Raw genomic sequence first — 21,698 nt, forward strand, 5'->3', positions numbered from 1 at the left:
ATATTGTGGTCTGAGTCTATATCTGCTCCTGGGTGCGCCTTACAATCCAGTATCTGATTTCGGAATCTCTGTCTGACCATGATGTAATCTAATTGAAATCTACATCTACATCTACATCTATACTCCGCGAGCCACCTTACGGTGTGTGGCGGAGGGTACTTATTGTACCACTATCTGATCCCCCCTTCCCTGTTCCATTCACGAATTGTGCGTGGGAAGAACGACTGCTTGTATGTCTCCGTATTTGCTCTAATTTCTCGGATCTTTTCGTTGTGATCATTACGCGAGATATATGTGGGCGGTAGTAATATGTTGCCCATCTCTTCCCGGAATGTGCTCTCTCGTAATTTCGATAATAAACCTCTCCGTATTGCGTAACGCCTTTCTTGAAGTGTCCGCCACTGGAGCTTGTTCAGCATCTCCGTAACGCTCTCGCGCTGACTAAATGTCCCCATGACGAATCGCGCTGCTTTTCGCTGGATCATGTCTATCTCTTCTATTAATCCAACCTGGTAAGGGTCCCATACTGATGAGCAATACTCAAGAATCGGACGAACAAGCGTTTTGTAAGCTACTTCTTTCGTCGATGAGTCACATTTTCTTAGAATTCTTCCTATGAATCTCAACCTGGCGCCTGCTTTTCCCACTATTTGTTTTATGTGATCATTCCACTTCAGATCGCTCCGGATAGTAACTCCTAAGTATTTTACGGTCGTTACCGCTTCCAATGATTTACCACCTATGGCATAATCGTACTGGAATGGATTTCTGCCCCTATGTATGCGCATTATATTACATTTATCTACGTTTAGGGAAAGCTGCCAGCTGTCGCACCATGCATTAATCCTCTGCAGGTCCTCCTGGAGTGCGTACGAGTCTTCTGATGTTGCTACTTTCTTGTAGACAACCGTGTCATCTGCAAATAGCCTCACGGAGCTACCGATGTTGTCAACTAAGTCATTTATGTATATTGTAAACAATAAAGGTCCTATCACGCTTCCCTGCGGTACTCCCGAAATTACCTCTACATCTGCAGATTTTGAACCGTTAAGAATGACATGTTGTGTTCTTTCTTCTAGGAAATCCTGAATCCAATCACAAACCTGGTCCGATATTCCGTAAGCTCGTATTTTTTTCACTAAACGTAAGTGCGGAACCGTATCAAATGCCTTCCTGAAGTCCAGGAATACGGCATCAATCTGCTCGCCAGTGTCTACGGCACTGTGAATTTCTTGGGCAAATAGGGCGAGCTGAGTTTCACATGATCTCTGTTTGCGGAATCCATGTTGGTTATGATGAAGGAGATTTGTATTATCTAAGAACGTCATAATACGAGAACACAAAACATGTTCCATTATTCTACAACAGATTGACGTAAGCGAAATAGGCCTATAATTATTCGCATCTGATTTATGACCCTTCTTGAAAATGGGAACGACCTGCGCTTTCTTCCAGTCGCTAGGTACTTTACGTTCTTCCAGCGATCTACGATAAATTGCTGATAGAAAGGGGGCAAGTTCTTTAGCATAATCACTGTAGAATCTTAAGGGTATCTCGTCTGGTCCGGATGCTTTTCCGCTACTAAGTGATAGCAGTTGTTTTTCAATTCCGATATCGTTTATTTCAATATTTTCCATTTTGGCGTCCGTGCGACGGCTGAAGTCAGGGACCGTGTTACGATTTTCCGCAGTGAAACAGTTTCGGAACACTGAATTCAGTATTTCTGCCTTTCTTCGGTCGTCCTCTGTTTCGGTGCCATCGTGGTCAACGAGTGACTGAATAGGGGATTTAGATCCGCTTACCGATTTTACATATGACCAAAACTTTTTAGGGTTCTTGTTTAGATTGTTTGCCAATGTTTTATGTTCGAATTCGTTGAATGCTTCTCTCATTGCTCTCTTTACGCTCTTTTTCGCTTCGTTCAGCTTTTCCTTATCAGCTATGATTCGACTACTCTTAAACCTATGATGAAGCTTTCTTTGTTTCCGTAGTACCTTTCGTACATGATTGTTATACCACGGTGGATCTTTCCCCTCGCTTTGGACCTTAGTCGGTACGAACTTATCTAAGGCGTACTGGACGATGTTTCTGAATTTTTTCCATTTTTGTTCCACATCCTCTTCCTCAGAAATGAACGTTTGATGGTGGTCACTCAGATATTCTGCGATTTGTGCCCTATCACTCTCGTTAAGCAAATATATTTTCCTTTCTTTCTTGGCATTTCTTATTACACTTGTAGTCATTGATGCAACCACTGACTTATGATCACTGATACCCTCTTCTACATTCACGGAGTCGAAAAGTTCCGGTCTATTTGTTGCTATGAGGTCTAAAACGTTAGCTTCACGAGTTGGTTCTCTAACTATCTGCTCGAAGTAATTCTCGGACAAGGCAGTCAGGATAATGTCACAAGAGTCTCTGTCCCTGGCTCCAGTTCTGATTGTGTGACTATCCCATTCTATACCTGGTAGATTGAAGTCTCCCCCTATTACAATAGTATGATCACGAAACTTCTTCACGACGTTCTGCAGGTTCTCTCTGAGGCGCTCAACTACTACGGTTGCTGATGCAGGTGGTCTATAGAAGCATCCGACTATCATATCTGACCCACCTTTGATACTTAACTTAACCCAGATTATTTCACATTCGCATTCGCTAATAACTTCACTGGATATTATTGAATTCTTTACTGCTATAAATACTCCTCCACCATTGGCGTTTATCCTATCCTTGCGGTATATATTCCATTCTGTGTCTAGGATTTCGTTACTGTTCACTTCCGGTTTTAACCAACTTTCCGTTCCTAATACTATATGCGCACCATTTCCTTCAATAAGAGATACTAATTCAGGAACCTTGCCCTGGATACTCCTGCAGTTTACCAATATTACGTTAACTTTTACTGTTTTTGGTCTCTGAGGACGGACGTTCTTTATCAACGATGATAATGTCCTCTCTGGTAAGCCGTCAGGTATTTTATCGTTTCACCCAAGGGGGGGTCCCTCTAACCTAAAAAGCCCCCGTGTGCACGCCACACGTACTCTGCTACCCTAGTAGCTGCTTCCGGTGTGTAGTGCACGCCTGACCTGTCTAGGGGGGCCCTACAGTTCTCCACCCAATAACGGAGGTCGATGAATTTGCAACCATTATAGTCGCAGAGTCGTCTGAGCCTCTGGTTTAGACCCTCCACACGGCTCCAAACCAGAGGACCGCGATCGACTCTGGGCACTATGCTGCAGATATTAAGCTCAGCTTGCACTCCGCGTGCGATGCTGGTTGTCTTCACCAAATCAGCCAGCCGCCGGAAGGAACCAAGGATGGCCTCAGAACCCAAGCGGCAGGCGTCATTCGTTCCGACATGTGCTACTATCTGCAACCGGTCACACCCAGTGCGTTCAATAGCTGCCGGAAGGGCCTCCTCCACATTACGGACGAGACCCCCCGGCAAGCACACCGAGTGCACACTGGCATTCTTCCCCGACCTACCCGCTATTTTCCTGAGGGGCTCCATAACCCGCCTAACTTCCCGTATCTCCCGGCCTTTTCCAAGTATACCTCCTCCTCTTGTGATTCTTGAACAAGGTATTCGCTATTACTAGCTGAAACTTGTTACAGAACTCAATTAGTCTTTCTCCTCTTTCATTCCTTGTCCCAAGCCCATATTCTCCTGTAACCTTTTCTTCTACTCCTTCCCCTACAACTGCCTTCCCGTCGCCCATGACTATTAGATTTTCGTCCCCCTTTACATAGTGCATTACCCTTTGAATATCCTCATACACTTTCTCTATCTGTTCATCTTCAGCTTGCGACGTCGGCATGTATACCTGAACTATCGTTGTCGGTGTTGGTCTGCTGTCGATTCTGATTAGGACAACCCGGTCACTGAACTGTTCACAGTAACACACCCTCTGCCCTACCTTCCTATTCATGACGAATCCTACACCTGTTATACCATTTTCTGCTGCTGTTGATATTACCCGATACTCATCTGACCAGAAATCCTTGTCTTCCTTCCACTTCACTTCACTGGCCCCTACTATATCTAGATTGAGCCTTTGCATTTCCCTTTTCAGATTTTCTAGTTTCCCTACTACGTTCAAGCTTCTGACATTCCACGCCCCGACTCGTAGAACGTTATCCGTTCGTAGATTATTCAATCTTTTTCTCGTGGTAACCTCCCCCTTGGCAGTCCCCTCCCAGAGATCCGAATGGGGGACTATTCCGGAATCTTTTGCCAATGAAGTGATCATCATGACACCTCTTCAATTACAGGCCACATGTCCTGTGGATACACGATACGTGCTACAGTCTAAAAATATTACGGCAGACATCTTTCATCTGTATCTACTGCGGCTGAGCATTCGATCGCAGATAAATATTTTTCACAAGCAAGATTATGAAAATGACTGCTGCTAGTTACATTCCCAGTAATTCAAGCTGTGCTCTTAGATTCCTGTCTAACAGCATATTCGGAAAAAATGGTGAATTATTTGTGACAAAAAATATAAAGCTCACTGTCGGTTGTTTCACTCACAGCAATTTCATCTCCAGCAATTCCATATTTCGTATTTTAAACACACAGACATCACGAAATCATTACTCAGGAAGTGCGCCCTTTCATGTAAGTAATACCAAATATTGCAGAAAAATTTTAACTTACACGAATAACAATGTCTCAGAACGTGTTGCATATATGAAGAGGAAAAAGAATTTTTGCGTCCACCCATGCGCAGACCTGTCACCTTTGGAATCGCGTACCCGCGCGCTAACCACTTGGCCACGCCAAACAACAGACATGTAGAGCTCATTTGTTGTAGTATTGTGTAGAGGAGCGTAGGCTGACTTCGTTGCCAAACGGTGCTCTGTAAGTCATAAATGCGTGATAGTTTGGAAGGTTTCCAATATCAGGCTTCACGTAATTGCTTTCCATTGTTACTTGAAAGTTGTAAACACGTTTCGATAGTTACTAACTAACCTATTTGTGGGAAAAGGTACACGAAGGCACTAGTAAAGTCAGTTCACACTCATGTAATATACGTAAGCAGAGCCGATGTCTTGATATTTAATGATCTTTAAACTCTTATTTGCATAAAAATAACACGTATTTTGAGAGAATATTGCCCGAAAACGTTTTTTTTTTTTTACGTAATCATTCACAGTAACAACCTAACCTAACCGTATTTCTAACAAAGGAAAATAATCCATTACGAACTCACTTTCCAACTGGATGCGTCCTCTGGTGATTCCTTAGTTGCACAATCACTAAATCCAAAGCTAAAACCGCTAAATATGTTTAAAATAACAAATTATAGGTTTACATAAACCACAGCTCACCGATCGACACGGCCAGACCGAAATCCAAAACCTCTCTCTGTACAATTGTCGTAAAATCGGTGGGAGAACCGTCGCTAACAAGTCTCAGAAGCTTACTGAATAGGATGTTTCGATAAAGAACCGAAAATGACGTCACTACCGAGAATAACCTACTACACCGATCGGTATGAACGATACAGAATAGGGCCCCCACGTCGAGAGGGGAGCCATTCATACCGCTCATGGAGTCTGGCTTGCAGATTTTTTTCAAATACGTTTAATACGGGCTCCCCACATTGCAACACTCCCTGCCCCACCAACTGCAGACACACAGAATGAGATTTTCACTCTGCAGCGGAGTGTGCGCTGATATGAAACTTCCTGGCAGATTAAAACTATGTGCCCGACCGAGACTCGAACTCGGGACCTTTGCCTTTCGCGGGCAAGTGCTCTACCAACGGAGCTACCGAAGCACGACTCACGCCCGGTACTCACAGCTTTACTTCTGCCAGTACCTCGTCTCCTACCTTCCAAACTTTACAGAAGCTCTACTGCGAACCTTCCAGAACTAGCACTCCTGAAAGAAGGTACTGGCAGAAGTAAAGCTGTGAGTACCGGGCGTGAGTCGTGCTTCGGTAGCTCAGTTGGTAGAGCACTTGCCCGCGAAACGCAAAGGTCCCGAGTTCGAGTCTCGGTCGGGCACACAGTTTTAATCTGCCAGGAAGTTTCATATCAGCGCACACTCCGCTGCAGAGTGAAAATCTCATTCTGGAAACATTCCCCAGGCTGTGGCTAAGCCATGTCTCCGCAATGTCCTTTCTTTCAGGAGTGCTACTTCTGCAAGGTTCGCAGGAGAGCTTCTGTAAAGTTTGGAAGGTAGGAGACGAGGTACTGGCAGAAGTAAAGCTGTGAGTACCGGGCGTGAGTCGTGCTTGGGTAGCTCAGTTGGTAGAGCACTTGCCCGCGAAAGGCAAAGGTCCCGAGTTCGAGTCTCGGTCGGGCACACTGCAGACACACATTTTCTGCAACACTGCTGGCCGCTGTCGTCCGCCGTTGTCTGCGGCAGTACACTCCCGGGCAAGAAGGGCCGCAAAATGGACGAAAATGGCCTACGATTGTAGGAATGAGCAGCTTTCACGTTACTCTAAGAGAAAAGTGAACAAGGAAGCGAGAGATCGTGCCTCTGTGGACGCATTCTTTTCCGAGTAACTGAACTGCATCGCAAACTCGTGAACTGATAATGGATACACGTCTTAACCGCAATAACCACCTCAATGCAGAACAACATCTTAGGCTGCAGTGTGATGTGCACACGTCCCTCTCTCTCCCTTAAATCTCTGTTGTGCTGACAGATTCATCAGTACCATAGCCTGACGACTAAGCTAGGTCGAAGATCATAATTTGGTGGAGAGTTGGCGAAGCCAACGAAAGTCAAGGCCAAATGAATGTGGTAATAAACTGACGTGTACCGTAGCCTAATGTTTACGCTATATTTAAAAACACATTGCCATATTTAAAGGACTTTTCATCATAAAAACTAACACTGCAAGTTAAACTCAGGAAATTTATGTGAGCCGGTGGGTTTCTGGCGCTAGGCCATATCGATTCTTACTTCCGTCTTTAATCGTTGTCCCAGTGCCTTGTTCTCTTTGCGTCTTTGAGGCAGGCTATTTATGTTGGTGCGCGTGCGCAAGTCGAGGAGGGTGGGTCCGCGCGTGAGCCGCGTGAGTCTGTGACGTGACGTGCTTCCGATGTTGTCGTTGTGGGGAGTTGGCGACACCGTGTCACGTGGCACGGTCGTATGCCGTGAGGTCCAGTTCAGTTGGAGCAACGAAGAAGCATGGGCCGCTGCCGGAAGGCATTAAAGTTGTATTGACACGGCTGGCCAGCAGCGACCAGGATTTGCTAATACCTCGAGAGCTATGTGGATGGATGACGTGTGAATTTCAAATGAAGAAGAAAAAATTAATCGCCAGGTTTTCCTGGTGGGTTCCTCCTTCTATATACAGGGTGTTACAAAAAGGTACGACCAAACTTTCAGGAAACATTCCTCACACACAAAGAAAGAAAATATGTTATGTGGACATGTGTCTGGAAACGCTTACTTTCCATGTTAGAGCTCATTTTATTACTTCTCTTCAAATCACTTTAATCATGGAATGGCAACACACAGCAACAGAACGTACCAGCGTGACTTCAAACACTTTGTTACAGGAAATGTTCAAAATGTCCTCCGTTAGCGAGGATACATGCATCCACCCTCCGTCGCATGGAATCCCTGATGCGCTGATGCGGCCCTGGAGAATGGCGTATTGTATCACAGCCGTCCACAATACGAGCACGAAGAGTCTCTACGTTTGGTACCGGGGTTGCGTAGACAAGAGCTTTCAAATGCCCCCATAAATGAAAGTCAAGAGGGTTGAGGTCAGGAGAGCGCGGAGGCCATGGAATTGGTCCGCCTCTACCAATCTATCGGTCACCGAATCTGTTGTTGAGAAGCGTACGAACACTTCGACTGAAATGTGCAGGAGCTCCATCGTGCATGAACCACATGTTGTGTCGTACTTGTAAAGACACATGTTCCAGCATCACAGGTAGAGTATCCCGTATGATATCATGATAACGTGCTCCATTGAGCGTAGGTGGAAGAAACAAAAATGAGCTCTAACACGGAAATTAAGCGTTTCCGTACAAATGTCCACATAACATCTTTTCTTTATTTGTGTGTGAGGAATATTTCCTGAAAGTTTGGCCGTACTTTTTTGTAACACCCTGTATAGTGAATATTATTGTGTACTTAAGGACTGTTGACTGTTGCAGTTGCTCGTACTAGTGGCCAGCAAAACATTCACTGCAGTGGTGGCGAGGCGAGTTATGTTCTGGAACGGCCATGAAATTATGTTACTAAAGTGGCTAGAAATAGCGCCTCGCATTTGTAAGTTTGGATTTGATGCTTTGTGGAACGCTGAAGGTAGCTGGCTCACTTGTACGTCATTTCTTAATTTAGTTATAGATTTAGAATTTTCTGGTTTTACGAATTAGTGGTAGTTGTTGTTTCTTAATAATTTCTTGCGTGTATCGAGGGCAAGTGGCCATGGTAAATATATGTCCCATTGTGTTTTATGGTAGGATAGAGGCCGTATGTATTTTGGTCTGTGCCCATAGGGGCCGTGCTTATTGCATTAGCGACCTATTGAAGTGACATATCCAATTTCAAACACCTATCTGAAGGTTGATTGTCACGTTAGGTACTGCACGTTTGATTTATGTGGTGTCAGCCATTCAACAAAGACAGATTATCTCGTAAGGTGGACCTTAAGTCATTGGATGTGGACTGACACATCTTTTCACGTAGTATCTAGATTTTCTTTTCATCAAAGGAAACTAGCCTCCTTAATTCTGTTCATTGGTTAACTCGCCCCGCGAGCTTGCAGTGTGACGGAAATCTCAGGATTTGAACTCTGGCCCGTCCGCACCCCGTCAACGCGCGATTTCTCTATTCCATTCAACGAGAGGTTTGTTTTGGCAGAACATTTCATACTTCCCAAAGTTGAGTATAAGTTCACCCTTTGGATCGTGTGTTTGTGAAACCGTAATAGTTTAACGTTTGCTCGCGTCCATCACATGTTCATCAAATTGACGTTTTGCCTTAAGCTTGCATAAAGTCTAGAATCTTCCGGACGTTGAGTGTAGTAGAATGCTAAGTGTAAACAGAACAATTAATAGTACCCTTCAGGTCAGATAGCATCAAATTAATTTTACCTTTTCAGTAAGTGTAAAACTGAGTGAGAAAGGCGATAGCCGACATCGTAAACATTTGGTTATCTATTTCACATATTATTTTGGTTGTTGTTACCGGCACGTAAAGGGGCCGCTGTCGCAACTGTGACGGTTAATATTGTAAATACTAATTGTGGATAGGGCCTTGATATGCAAATGTTGTTAATTGATTATTACTGCTGATGAATTCATGTGTATGTGTAATCAATAAAGAAATGTTGCAACTACAAACTGGTTGCGTTATTGCTATACAAGGTTAGAGTGTGCAATCGCCACACCATTATGTTAGACAATGGACATGATTCCTACCAGTATTTTGATCAATATTGGGTATACATATCGTTCATAAACTACGAAAAATGCAAGAAGGGTCCACTACGTAACTTGTAACCCAATTATGAATATATCATAAGTGCAAATCCTCCGACAGTTTGGTAAGGTCAATCTTCTTCTTCTTTTTCTTGTGCCTTTTGCCCAACATTTTCGCAGGATTGGCAATGGTCGGATTTTTGGCATGGTTAATTGAAGGGTTCGCCGGATGCCCTCCTGTCGGCACCCCGTTACGCGAATGATGATGAGGATGATGAAACGATGAGGACAATACAAACACCCAGTCCCCCAGGCAGAGAAAAATCCCCAACCCAGCGGGAATCGAACCCGGGACCCCGTGATCCAGAGGCGGCAACGCCAGCCACTAGACCACCAGCTGTGCACAATTTGGTAAGGTCAATATTAGTATATATCTTACTAATATGAAACACTCTTCATCGTTTACAACAAGACTGGTAATCACTAATCACACGTGATGGAGCCTACAAAACGCTTATAAGTATTAGAAGCTGTGTACAATATAATTATCGCTCACTGCTGAAGATCTTCTAATAAGTTGGTACCAGCAAGGATGTCCTTTTTCAGACTGCGATCTTTTGTGCATATCCAGGGTGAGTCACTAACTATTGCTACCAAGAGTAACTCTGAAAGTATGACAGGAGCTGAAAAGTTGTGGGACAAAAGTTGCACGGGATAACGGGGGCCATAATATGACGTTGGTTTTTTGTTGCTAGGTGGGGTCACTTCAGAGATATGAGAGTCAACTTTGTTTTTTTAGAGGGTTCAAACGGCTCTGAGCACCATGGGACTCAACTGCTGTGGTCATCAGTCCCCTAGAACTTAGAACTACTTAAACCTAACTAACCTAAGGACATCACACACATCCATGCCCGAGGCACGATTCGAACCTGCGACCGCAGCGGTCGCGCGGTTCCAGACTGTAGCGCCTAGAACCGCTCGGCCTTTTTTTGAGGGGATGCTATAGTTTGGTGCTTATTTTCTGATCGCGGCTATCCAAAAGAATCCAATGATGCGTAACAGTAAGGTCTTTGAAGGACAACGAAGGTCACAAAGCTGGCATGAACGTCCATTTACAGAAGGTGTTCGAAGTCATGACCATTGGTATCAATTTAATTTTATCCATATTTCGCAGCTTCAAACGTGACTGTATTCAATATACTTGAGGTATGAATTAAAAAAATGCCTTCAGTCACAACTTTTCGTGTTTTTTTTTTTACTACACGACGCATTTCGGACCCTGTGGGCCCATCTTCAGGTGTTATTCGTCTTAATACATGCTTTATTTTTTTCTCTTGAATGAGATGAAATGCATTTTCCTGTCACGAAAAGGTTTGGTGTTAGGTTACGAATTTCATAAGTCAAACGCGGAAAATATGTGTGAAATAGTGGAAAAGATGAACAGTTGAGTGCTGCAATATTTTAATCATGGGTTGAGTGGTATTCGTTGTCACATCGTCACTTATCAAAGAGCATGCTCTGACAATCTTCTCTCGCATATCTTCAGGTGTAGTTGTAACGTCTTTATAAACAATGTCTTTTACGAATCCCCGCAAGAAAAAATCCAGAGGCGTCAAGTCTGGCGAACGAGCCGGCCTCGACACTTATCCTCAGCGTCCAATGCAACGACTTGGGAATTGTCTCGGCAACTTATTTCTAGCTATCAGCGAAAAATGTGCCGGACACCCATCGTGTTGATACAACATTCTGTTCCTTGTTCCTAAAGGTATTTCTTCCAATAACAGACCTAATGTTTCTTGCAGGAATGTGGTGTACTTCCATTAAGATTTCCTCCGATGAAATATGGGCCTATAATTCAGTTCTCCAGAATCCCGTACCACACATCCACCGACAACAGTTTTTGGTGTGCAACTTGCCGCAGCCAACATGGATTTTCGGTTGCCCAATAATTCATGTTATGCAAATTAACATTTCCATGGTTCGTGAATGTAGCCTCATCAGTAAATAAAATCAAATTAATAAATGCGTCATCACTCTGAATCTGAAGTTGAGCCCATTGGCAGAATTCAATGTGACGCATACAATCCGTATCAGTTAATTCTTGTTGGAGACTGATATGGTAAGGATTACATTTGACGCGAACTAACATAATGATCTCGAACGACAGTGGCAAGAGTACCAATTTCCGTTTCCTCGTTAATAACTTTCCTTTACTGGATATGTTTCCTACGCGTTAAAGATCCAGGTGCCCTCAATTTATCACACACACACACACACTCTATGTGATCAAAAGTATCCGGACACCCCAAAAAACATATGTTTTTCATATAAGGTGCTTTGTGCTGCCACCTACAGCCAGGTCTTACATGTCAGCGACCTCAGTAGTCATTAGACATCCTGAGACAGCAGAATGGGGCGCTCCGCGGGACTCATGGACTTCATGTCATCAGGTGATTGGGTATCACTGTTTGTCATACGTCTCTACACGAAATTTCAACATTCCTAAACATCCCTAGGTCCACCGTTTCCGATGTGATAGTGAAGTGGGAATGTGAAGGGACATGTGCAGCACAAAAGCGTACATGCCGACCTCAGTAGCAGGGCAAGGTACGTGACAGCGCACTCTGCATTGTTTCCAAATTTATTCAAGATGGCGGCGATGACGTCATCCAAGATGGCGGCATGTAGACTCGGCAAAATCGCATGATGTCATCCAAGATGGCGGAATTTGGCGGGAAAATAGGCCAATTGGGGTACCTCCAGTAACCTAACCCCCAGAAAAAATGGCGGCAAATTTGATTTTTGGCGGGAAAATAAGTCAATTGGGCTACGTCCGCTAACCTAACCCTCCAGCAGAAATTGGCGCCAAATTCAAATTCCAACACCATAATGCCTGCAAAACCTTACTTTTCTTTATTATTCATTATCATTTATTATTATTATTCATTATCATTCATTATCATTTATTATCTTTTATTATTATTATTGGCCTACCCCCACTAGAAATTTCGCACCAAATTTAAATTCGGCACGATAATGGCTGCAAAAACGTACTGCTCTTTATTATAATTGATTATTATTCATTATCATTCATCATTTATTATTATTATTGGTCTACCTCCACTAGAAAATTGCCTCAAATTCAAATTCCAACACGATAATGTCTCGAAAACTGTACTTCTATTTCTTATTATTTATTATTATTATTTATTCAAGATGTCCAATTTTCGCGGTGAGAAAAAGCAGGTGCTTGGGTAGCTCAGTTGGTAGAGCACTCGCCCGCGAAAAGCAAAGGTCCCGAGTTCGAGTCTCAGTCCGGCACACAGTTTTAATCCGCCAGGAAGTTTCATATCAGCGCACACTCCGCTGCAGACTGAAAATCTCATTCTGGTCAGAGAAGCATGTTTGTTTTTGTTAATTACCGAAATACCGCGCTCAGCAACAGAACTTCCCAAAGTTGCATATCGTACTGGTTTGCTATGCACCGGGTGGTTATAATTAAAGTGCAATTACTCACGGAGGTCGAGTGCGGACTGTAATAATCGCATGGTAGCAAAACTTAGTAGATATACTACATCACATGGATTCAGATCACGCCACTTACCCTCTAGAGATAACACGTTCGTGAAAGGTTGCATTACGCAGAGCTCTCACTGGCGAGCGACAAGAGACGTTGCCGCATCTTGCATGAAAACAATGATTTACACAGTGTTGTGTTATTCCAAAGGAGGTTCAAATGGTTCAAATGGCTCTCAGCACTATGGGACTTAACATCTATGGTCATCAGTCCCCTAGAACTTAGAACTACTTAAACCTAACTAACCTAAGGACAGCACACAACACCCAGCCATCACGATTCAGAGAAAATCCCTGACCCCGTCGGGAATCGAACCCGGGAACCCGGGTCCAAAGGAGGAACGATACGCTGTACAAAGAAATGTCGATAACGTGCAGACGTCGCGGTGCTCCTGACAGACACTCTGTGTGGTATTCTCTTCAATGAACAACGGACCGAGACTGCACGTGCTTGTGAATCCGCACCACAAGGGCACGTACGGCGTGCTCAACAGGCGGTTTAGAAGTGACCCACATTTGGCATCTCTGTATATTCACCACACCCTGGAGTGTAAAACGTGCCTCGTCACATCACAGAATACTGCGGGGCCACATTTCACCAACTTCGAACCATGCCAGAAACCGAAGAGCAAATTCAGAAAGTTGGCTGCGATCACGAGCTTTCAGTTGCGTCACCGTCTGAATCTTGTACAGGTACCAGTGTAAAATAAACCGCAAAACGTTACGTGCTGTTGACTATGGGGTGGACAAATTTCGTGACACTTGCGACGGGGCGGTAAATACGAGTAAATAGGAAGAAGGAATGCTGTTGCAGCGTTTTCACACGAATGTGCATATACAAATGTTGGTTAAAAACATGTTATTGCAACTTTTGGCTCTCACGTAAGTCTCAGGGGATGATTTCCACACTTGGTGCATCAGTTATACTGTTCCACACCCGCGAATTTGTTATAGTACAGACATGAGTACAGTTTATGCTAGGGAACAAAATTAGACAATTATTATAGCAAAATCAGTTTTTTCACGACACAGTTCAATCACTATTTACTTTTCTTTCACACAATGAAATTAGGTCTGGTGAGACGGTTTACAGTTCTACTTTAATAATAATTTGACTCCGAGCCCCCAATAGCAGTAATGTAGAGTGCTATAGTCTAAAGTTATTCAATCAGTTCGCACAGAACCACAATTCCCACTGTCCTCTTTGTTCTAACAGTTTTGGCGCGAAATCACAGTTCGCCACATGTTCACTTACGACGATGTATACCTCGTAAATCGCACTCGCACAAATAATCGTAGCACTTCCAGTTCACCAAATATATGCTTGCACACTTGCACTATTCAACAATGCTCTTTGTCGAAAGAATTCTCAAACGACCACATGGGCCACCCTCAAGCGGGGCCTGATCGCCACCCACCCTCCAAAACGACTGACCAACGACTCGCCACTGGCCAACATGGCCGCTCGCTTATATAAACTCGGAAATCAACCCCCTCGTTATGCAAGTACCAGTCTCACCAGTTAAGGTTACAAATTTTGATACATACATCCCTCGACAGAAATAAGTACATCGTCGGAACCGCCCTAAAGAGTACATTTTATTTACTATTTTACATTAATTTCTAGGATTATTCTATCGCCCGTAAATCAAGTTTTAGTTTTTGCAAAATTTAGCCACTTAGCGCATATTTGTTTGTTGACATCTGTGCTGCAAAGTTTTAACATGGAACTGCATATAGCACTGTTTTTAGACGTAATCTATAGCGATCTACACATTGCGCTGCTCAAAATCTTCATATCTATAATAATTAATTAATTATGGGCGATAAATGTTAATAACAATTTGCAAACAAGGAAAACTACTGCAAGTTAAGTGTATAGTATAACTTACGTAGTTTAAAAATACGTGTGATGCCACCCAAAATATTATATAGTGCCGTTCTTTATGTCATGAATTTTCTATTGAATTTTATAAACAGTTTTCCCTCAAACTTTGTTTATTGCTCTTTACGGGCTTAATTATTTATGAATCTTAACATATGACTACAGCACTCGATCCGCTATGACGAAACGTTTTTAATGAGTTCCCGCTCATCCCTGTAAGTAGTTATTTACTATTTTTATTGATCTTTCAGTATTCGTGATATTAACCGATTTTGAGGTTACTACAACAACTTTTGCTTCTCGTGACTTAAAATAAAGATCGATCTTTCAGAAGGTGCATATTGCCGACCACAATCCACTGCCGCATCGCTCTGCACCGTAAGTTACACAGTTTTCGTGTAATGCGCGAAAAACCAAACAATGCCGCAAGCTGCGGGCCACGTGGTGACGGAGGCGTCCCACCGACCGTTGCAAATCTGGCGCGGGCGCGCCACGCGCTTCCACGAGTCACGCTCCATGTAGCGCACTCGCTCTCCACGAAGCAATCGTTGCATAATAGAAATATTCATCTAGTAACGGGGGTTTGTACCGTCACACACTGCAAGAGAGCAAACGACACTGGAGCACGTGGTGAACGATGAGGTGCGACAACAGCAACCTTTTCAATAACTTCCACCGGGACAGGACCCTTCCTCTTCCGGCTGCCACAACTAGCTCACCTGTGTTTCCCAGTTTCCCTTATCATCTTTTGAAACCCATTTAATGACATCGGGCCTCTCCTCAGACGTTTCAGTCGGCGATACTCTCTCAAGGCAGCACTGTAATTGACGCGGCTCACGTAAAACAATTTCACCAACGACGCACGGTTTCTCTTCTCGACAGCCGTACTACTGACTCGCGTTATGGCTTGATAGACGACATCGCGGATGTCACATCGTCATACAAACTGCGTGCAGCGCCAGATTTGCACCTGGTGGCCACAATTGGGATTTATCTGTTTTCCAGTGCGAATCGGTTCGGCATTAACGCATTAGCATTTCTGCCGTCACTAGGCATCCCAGAACACGCTCTGAAAGTTTGTTGCTGGAGTTCTCGTTCACCCCATATTCATTTCAAGTTCTAACAAGAATTCCTTCCTTTCGATAGTGATGCAGGGTGTATACAAGGACAAGGAAAAAAAATTCCCGGATTTTTCCCCGATTTCCCGATTAAAAACACACTCTCTCCCGGGTGAAAATACACTTTTTCCGTGTTAAGTGACAGTATACTATTCCTCGGAACTGTAAAACTTATCAATCCTTTGAATGCTTATGGTTTTATACACTGGCGTAGAATTTCTGAGCCCTTTTGAAAACGAAACTCAGAAAAAAGATCATTTACGCTGCATATACGCATATTACGAAAGTATAAATTGGAATTCCACCAAACACCGCATGTTACTTTCCGAAGTATTGAAATCGAGATTGCGATGCACTTTTGTAAGCCAGTCATAGTTCATGTCACGTGATTTCGCCAGCCGATACAGCGGATATTCAGAGCTTAGGACATGTGATGTAGTCAGTCAATAGCATTAGCACTGTTAAGTAGCGCGTGCACACAAATGGAAAAGTTAATGGTTCAAATGGCTCTGAGCACTATGGGACTTAACTTCTGAGGTCATCAGTCCTGTAGAACTTAGAACTACTTAAACCTAACTAACTTAAAGACATCACACACATCCATGCCTGAGGCAGGATTCGAACCTGCGACCGTAGCGGTCGCACGGTTCCAGACTGTAGCGCCTAGAACCGCTCGGCCACTCCGGCCGGCGAAAAGTTAATGGTGTACATTAATATCCATAGTGTTGCTACAAGAAAAGCAGAGCTTTTACATATAATACTGGTCTCTACGATTAATAAGCTGCAAGAGAAGCTAAACTTTCAAGTATAATGTTGATCTTTTTTGCGAGTGTTACACTTTAAGATACATTACACAAATGTGCCAGTAAAAGTTTTAATTTTTATATATGGTCCCCCTCAAATACTTGATTTTTCAATGAGAGTTAAACGCTGTGATTTAAGAAATTCATCGCACGTTCTCGCACTTTATTCATCTTGCAGAAAAGGAAGTTTACTTTGAAAGTAACGCTTTTCAATCAATCATTAGCCAGCCGAGGTGGCCGTGCGGTTAAAGGCGCTGCAGTCTGGAACCGCAAGACCGCTACGGTCGCAGGTTCGAATCCTGCCTCGGGCATGGATGTTTGTGATGTCCTTAGGTTCGTTAGGTCTAACTAGTTCTAAGTTCTAGGGGACTAATGACCTCAGCAGTTGAGTCCCATAGTGCTCAGAGCCATTTGAACCATTTTGAACCAATCAATCATTCGCAATATTTTCCGGGACCTGTTAGAAAGAGGTTCGTTTCAGCAGTTGCCAGAGAGCGCCAGACAACAGGCGTCATCGCGCTTGCGCAGCTACGATGACGCCGGAAGCTCGCATGTTCGTACGTATAAAACATTAAAAGATCTTACATTATGTCATAAAAGAAACAAGGCATCAAAGGAATTCCGTGAACCATACTAAAATTCATAATTCAGCTCAAAGTGCACATTCGTATGTCCAGATTCGATTGTAAATTTTCTTGGAGTACCAGTAGTGTATTGATCATTTTTGGTTTTTTTATTGTGGCATAATGCCATACGTGCTATATGTTGGAAACATGCTATTTTGAAATACAGCAAACAGTTGAAACTAGCCAATAGTGTGGAATTAAACACTTCGTTTCAAATAAATTGAGTGACTCAGCGGAAAAGTTTAATAAAGCCATATTTCTTTAGCAAACCGACAAAAACAACTTCATTGTTCTGCAAGGCGGTTAATGCTTGACTGGAATTGCCGCCCGGGGCAGATACCCCGGTTTACAGCAAGCGGCCCATCGGGACCAACCAACTGCCGTACCATCCTCAGGTGAGAATGCTGATAGGAGGGGCGTGTGGTCAGCACACCGCTCTCCCGGTCGTTATGATGGTTTTCTTTGACCGGAGCCGCTACTATTCGGTCGAGTAGCTCCTCAGTTGGCATCACGAGGCTGAGTGCACCCCGAAAAATGGCAACAGCGCATGGCGGCTGGATGGTCACCCATCCAAGTGCAGGCCACGCCCGACAGCGCTTAACTTCGGTGATCTCACGGGAACCGGTGTATCCACTGCGGCAAGGCCGTTGCCCAGATACCCCGGTTTGCTCCCAGTGAATATTGCAGCTTGCGCGCGCCAGTAAAATTTTTCCGGGTAGCATCTTGCTGCTTGCTTATACAGCTAACAGCCACACTTTAGTAGCCAGAAGCGGGAGAAGGTACATGCGCGACTCAACTACGCATGCGCATGGGTCCGCTCGCAGCTGCTCACACGAATCTAATGTAAACAGTTTTGACGTCATGCTCATCGGAGGCAATTCGTTGTTATGAAGCATTGCATAGTCTTCCTAAAGCCTTTAACACATTTTTACACTGGCAGACGCTTGTATGAGCACTGTGTTATGTTGGGTACATAGCACATTTCCTTTGCAACTTTAGTTTCATTTTAGTTTTTTTCTCTCGTTCATGTTTTATTGGTGCAGTATTATTCTGCAGTAGCGGGAGGCAGCAATATCCTTTGTTAGAGTATTATTTCTTACCAGTCAAAATTACAAAAAATTAATTGAAAACTGAAACAAAACAAAAATATCCTGGAATTCTAAAAAAATGCCAGGGTTTTTCCCGGTTTTCTCCCGGATGAAAAAATTCCCGGGTTTTTCCCAGATCTCCCGGTTGTCCCTGGTCGTATACACCCTGATGAGTAATTCCTTTTTTTTTTTATAGTGACAAGTATTCCGGCATTATTCTAAAGAATTTTATCATGGCTCCGTCACGATTTCTAGCCCGTTGCTTTGTTGATGGAGGTACGTTTGTTTCTTTGTCGAGTTGAAGCATTGTCTTGCCGTCAGCTGCCTCCAAACACGCTCTTCGCTACCCTGCAGAACGAGAGTATTTCTTGGAAATTTTATGATAGTGCCATCACTGCTTGTCAACCAATGCCGCAATGGAGATGCGACTGACAGAACTGTGTTTCCACCGTAACAAAACGAGTCGCGTCATAAAACACATGCCTTTGAATGGAAACGAACACTTTTTATGTTACAGTTGCTTGTGAATGAAAGGTTCTAGAAAATATAGCTACGGGATGAAAGTGTTGTGGAAGTAGTTTGATTACTTGTGACACCAGTTAATGGAATGCGGTGCAGGGTAGCCAGTTAGCGGCGGACACAGACCGGAGGCGGCGCCGCTCCCGACCACCTGCAGACGCTGCCGGGCAGAGGAGCGCCTGCTCGGTAGGCAGCCGGCGCAACAGCCTCACCTGAAACAACAACGTGTAGTTAGTGGCTGCTGATCACATCTCAGAAACAAGCAGTGCTGTTTAGGAACGGAGGACAGGACTACTGGAAACATGGGACGGGACTTCACTTTCCTCAAACACTAATTTCTGCATCAATATCGTCGTCTCGTCGGACGCAGTTGAGTAGTACTGGCTAACTACGACGAAGCCAAACCGTGGCGCCGTGTTACGTCGGGGCAAGCTGCCGAGTCGCTCTACTAAATAGGAGAAATGAAATTACTGTTAACGGGTATTGCGTGACCCTGTCTAGGTTTACTTTCTAGTTCAGTGAGAGCATCGCTCAAGAATCACAAGTTCTTGCATTACTAACAACCCTGAATGCCCTCGCCAATACGGCGGATTCACCCGAAACCGTCACAGTTTTCTATGCAAAGACGTCTTTGAGTAGTCTCTTCAGTTTAGTATCGAGTTCACTAGCAGCGCGTAACATGGCGGCGTGTAAGGAAGCTATGCCGGTGCCCGAGAAATAGCGCTATGTATTTACGTTTCTAACTGCACAAAACGTACCTCTAAGTGAAAATCGTAAGAAGCTGAAAGCTGTGTGTGTGTGTGTGTGTGTGTGTGTCTGGGATTTACGTCCGCTCAACGACCAGGTGGTCACCGCCCTCATAAAGAAGGAAATCGTGTGACCGAGGTCGGAGTGGACGGCCCCATACGAAAACCGACACTCGTCAGTTTGCGAACTCGTTGGAGGAAATTGTGGGCTAACAAAGACACAGCTCTTACGTATGTGTGGTATAGCACGACAGCGTTTACAGCTTACTATTGCAGAACTGAGTTACAGAAAACTGTGCGCACGGTGGGTGCCTCGAATGCTCGCCCCCTGACATCAAACAGATTTGACTGGACATCTGTCAACAATACCTCTTGCGTTTTGACTGTGAGGGTTCCTTGAAGACTTTGTGACAAGTGATGAAAGCTGGATTCACCATTTTGACCCCGTAAAAAACAGGGTGTCAATGGATCGCCGACGCCAGAAAGAGTCGAGACCGTGCCATCATCAGCCAAACTCGCGCTGGCAGTGTTCTGGGATGTTCGGGGTGCTGTGCATTTGGAATTAATGACCAAAAGTACCACCGCAAACTCTGCAACGTACCGCGAGGCCCTAAAAAAACTGAAAGCACGACTTCGAAGAGTTCGTCCACATACATGACAGTGCCAGACCACACACAAGAGGTGCAGTACCTGCAACAACGCGACGCTTTGGGTCCACCGTCGTCTGACAGTCCCGACTTGGCCACATCCGATTTTCCTCTGTTTCCAAATGGTTCAAATGACTCTGAGCACTATGGGACTTAACATCTGAGGTCATCAGTCCCCTAGAATTTAGAACTAGTTAAACCTAACTAACCTAAGGACATCACATACGTCCATGCCCGAGGCAGGATTCGAACCTGCGACCGTAGCGGTTGCGCGGTTCCAGACTGTAGTGCCTACAACCACTCGGCCACCCCGGCCGGCTGTTTCCAAATCATAAACAGCACAATCGAAGACTTCACATTGATAGCGATGAAGCGGTGCAAGCACTAGTCAGGGTGTGGATCCGTCAAAAAAGGCAGTCCTTCTACGGTGACGGTATCAACAAACTGGTCTCTCGTTGGGAGAAATGTATGACTATGTCAAGAAATAAAACTGTAGACAAGGAGAATAAAGATGCAGAATGTTAATAAAGTTTGTTTTATAAAGATCTTTAAGAGTTTTGACATAACAAATTTGGAGAGCCTTAATTTTTCAGCACGCCCTCGCAATAAGTACGAAGCTTGGATGAAGATGTATCCGAAGAGATGAACTGGTGGAAGAATTAGTTGAGTACTGCAAAGTTATGGAGAGCAGGTATTATGGATTAAGATCTTCCGTTATTAGACAACCAGCTTCGCAATCGCTGTGAGAAACAATACTGATTTTCCACTTCCACTCTCAAAAGGAGCGAGGGAGGAAAAAAATGGTTAAAAATTTTTTTAAAGCGATATCCATCTCTCAGCTTGAGTATACCGGAAGCAGTGTCCCTATCAACGTATACCGGAAGCAGTGTCGCTATCAACAGCTAAAGGCTTTTCTAAGGAAAGGGTGAGTTTGTATTCCGATGTAATAAAGCCGGAGCTGAAAAAAGTAAATTTCAATCCACCAAAAGTGTTTAATGTGGACGAAACTGCAACAATTGTTGCTCAGAGTCGACGGCTGAAAATAATTAGTGTTAAAAGGAAGAAACTGGTTGGAAGTCTGACTAATCGACAAGGACGGGTTCTTATGGCAGTGGTTTCCTGCACGAGTGTGGCCAATATGTTCGTTCCATCTTTGATAGTCTTCCCTCGAAAAAGGCTGTGCTTCGGATGGCTGTCCTCCAGGAAGTATAGCTAGCTGTCACCCTTCTGGATTAATTCAGCTCCATATCTCCACGGAGTATACGTCTCGGAGTATCCAAAGCCGACT

General features: G+C 44.1%; 1 pseudogene; it reads right to left on the reverse strand.

Annotated features, from left to right (window-relative positions):
* Nucleotides 1-17,945: 17,945 nt before the first annotated feature.
* On the reverse strand, nt 17,946-18,062 carry LOC124623365 (annotated as a pseudogene).
* Between the last annotated feature and the right edge of the window lie 3,636 nt (nt 18,063-21,698).

Source organism: Schistocerca americana, chromosome 7, assembly GCF_021461395.2.
Source record: "Schistocerca americana isolate TAMUIC-IGC-003095 chromosome 7, iqSchAmer2.1, whole genome shotgun sequence".
In the NCBI taxonomy this organism is placed as follows: Eukaryota; Metazoa; Arthropoda; class Insecta; order Orthoptera; family Acrididae; genus Schistocerca; species Schistocerca americana.